Source organism: Notolepis coatsorum (assembly GCF_963971535.1).
Source record: "Notolepis coatsorum genome assembly, chromosome: 2".
NCBI classification, from domain to species: domain Eukaryota; kingdom Metazoa; phylum Chordata; class Actinopteri; order Aulopiformes; family Paralepididae; genus Notolepis; species Notolepis coatsorum.
In genome coordinates, this window is record NC_140166.1 from 219436240 (window position 1) to 219439286 (window position 3047).

The 3047-nt window shown below is 40.9% G+C and overlaps 1 protein-coding gene across 2 annotated transcripts in view; it reads left to right on the forward strand.

Moving 5' to 3' along the window:
- The window catches only part of tedc1 (tubulin epsilon and delta complex 1), a 14104-nt gene extending 13817 nt beyond the window's left edge, over positions 1 to 287 (forward strand). For both annotated transcript variants that reach the window (XR_014619392.1, XM_084307655.1), the window contains one exon: positions 1 to 287. This exon is cut by the window's left edge. The gene's annotated coding sequence lies outside the window, so the exon portion shown is untranslated.
- Positions 288 to 3047: the final 2760 nt, after the last annotated feature.

Genomic DNA, 3047 nt, shown 5'->3' on the forward strand with positions numbered 1-3047 from the left:
CCATATCCGGATCGCATGTGTAATTATGCGGCCAAATTTCAGTTTGCATTGCTTAATTGATATTTTGGTGTATACCATGTTCTGCAGTCTCTGTGGTGCTACTATATTTACTTCTAAATTTCTCCAGGATACTGATGCTTGGGGTTCAAACCAGGTTGTCAGTGGTCTTAAAGTGTACGCCTTAAAATAGTGGAAAAAATTTGGCATTGCCATCCCTCCGTCGGCTTTGTTTCTCTGTGCGGTGGATCTTTTTATACGTGGTGGTTTGTTATTCCAAATAAATGTATATGCGGAAGAGTGTAATTTTTTCCAGTAACCATCTGGAGGGGGTAACGGAAGCATTGAGCTGATGAAGTTGATTCTAGGTAAGACATCCATCTTAACTATTGAAACCTGTGCCTGTACTGAGTTTTTAAGTTTTGACCACCTGTCAAGGTCGCATTTGATTTTATTTTGGATTTCTATGTAATTGTGTTTCACCGTTTGGCTTATGGTAGGGAATACTTCAACTCCCAAGCATCTAAAGTGTTTAACCATTGGTATTTCTTCTGGAAGACTTGTATTCTTTGCAGGGTCATTCAGTGGAAGGAAAGCCAACTTTGGCCAGTTTATTTTAAATCCCGATAGGTCGCCAAAGTCATTAATCAACTTGAGAAGATAAGGCATTGCGGTGTTAGGGTTTTGCATGAACAGTATTACGTCGTCCGCATATAGAAACATTTTGTGTTGTGTGCCCTTGATTACGATTGGTTCTATGAGTTGGGATTGTCTTATATATTGTGCTAAAGGTTCTAGTGATAAATCGAATAGTCCGGGACTAAGAGGGCAACCCTGTCTAGAAGAGCGTGATACCGGAAATATTCCGGAGGTGATTATACCTGTTGTAATCATGGCCGATGGGTCTTTGTATAATACTTTAATCATATCAATGAATCCTTTTCCTAACCCCATCCCAGTAGCGGCTCGTGGATGCTTCGCCACTAGGGGCGCTATACCAAACATTTTGCAAACATGTACAAGGCACGCATTGGCGAATATTATCACCATTGCCATCGATCAATATCACAGTCAGTCAAATGCAACCACGTTTCCAATAGCCCAACACAAACACGCACATCTCTCTCTCTCGCTCTCTCTCTCTCTCAGATGATGTCAGATCCATTCAATAATAATCACATTTGTATATCTCCTCATTTTAAACAAGTTATCATTCATTGTCTGAGTGGTTATGCCCCACACGCGGCGAAATTAGAGAGAGAGAGAGAGACCACGGCGGGTGCAGCATAACAGAAGAGAGAGAGAGAGCGTTAGTTAAGCATTAGCTGAGTGGCTAACAGCAGCTAAAGTTAGCTGAGTTGGCTAAGAGAGAGAGAGAGAGAGAATTAACTCACTTTGTTTAATTGAAACGTGGTCCAAAAAGTGTATGTCCACTGACTGTCCCCCAGACTGTTGTCGATGTATATCCATTCCACTCACTGCCCACTGTCCAGACTCCAGACTGAATCACAAGTTCACAACACACAGCTTCGAACATGTTGCAAACTGTGGCTAAGGAAAAAACTGGCATCGCCGCGTCGGCCAATCAGAGAGCGTCTCCGCGAAATGCGGCTATGGAAATTCTAGACGGAAATTCTAAACGCTTGACTAGACCGCTTCAAATCGCGCCCGGATTCCAACATAATAGTCATATTTCAACGCACAACGCGTTACGCACTGATTGGCTGTGACGGATACAGCGATCGAACAGTGACGCGCACTCAGAGCGCTATCGCGTCTAGCCCGGGCCGAGAAATACAAACAAATAAAAAAATTTAAAAAAGTGAGTCACTTCCGGTTCCTGAAAACGAGTATTTTTTTATTTTATATAGTAACGTTATATTGTGCATTGGAAACACAAACATACTTAAAATGAGTAAATATTATTCATTTTAAACATGTTTATATTATTTATAGGGCTATAAAACAAAAAACAAAAAGATACTTTTTCTTGTTCTACTCTCATATAACCAGGGGCCTGAAGGGGGGGGGCGGCGCCCGTGCGCCCCTAGTGGCAGAGCCGCCACTGCCCCATCCTTTCTAATACCGCCCATAGATACGACCATTCCAGCCTATCAAAAGCTTTCATTGCATCCAGGGACAGCATCGCCTTGGGTGTGGTGTCTTTGCTGGCATCTAGTACGTATAGTAATCGTCTTATGTTGTCAGTGATCAAACGGTTTCTTATGAAGCCAGTTTGATCCGGATGAACTAAAGACGTCATATGCTTTTGAAGTCTGATGGCTAATACCTTAGAGAACAGTTTGATATCGGTTCCGAGGAGGCTTACGGGTCTATAACTACCGCACTCGGTGGGGTCTTTGTCTTTTTTAAGGAGGACTGTTATGAGTGCAATATTGTCGTTCTTATGAAAGTTCCCCTCCTTGACTGAGTATAAAATCATATTAAGTAATAGGGGTCCAATTATGTCCCAACATGAGAGGTACATTACTGGTACACAGTACTGCTACATCTATACATTTATGACATACCAGATTTGCAAATACAGTACTGTTTGTGATACAAAAAGACCCATAATAGTGATTATTTATTATTTAAGTTAAGTTTTGCCATAATCATATATTTTTCCATAATCAGGTAGCTGAACAACATTGGTAAAAAAAAATCTATTCTATGAATCATTTTCGGCTTTCGGCCAACTGTTTCCTATTTTCGGTATCGGTTTCGGCCAAGAATTTCCCATTCGTGCATCCCTAGTTGTGTGTATAGTTTCTTATAGTATTAATGTCTTCTCTATTTCAGCTGGTTCTCTTAGTCTTTTTTTGTGTTTGTGTCCCTTATTGTGTTCAGTTTTTGTTGTGTCCTGATTCGTCCAGCTAAAAGTCTGGTCGCTCTCGGTCCTCCTTCATAGTATGTCTGTTTCATGTATCTAGCTTTCTTCTCTATTTCTGTCAGCAGTTCTTTGTTTATCTTTCCTCTAACTTCCTTTACCTCTAAGTGTCTTTTGGTTCTTTGAGCTTTGGTGTTCTTTCTCTAATTCTTTCAGTTTC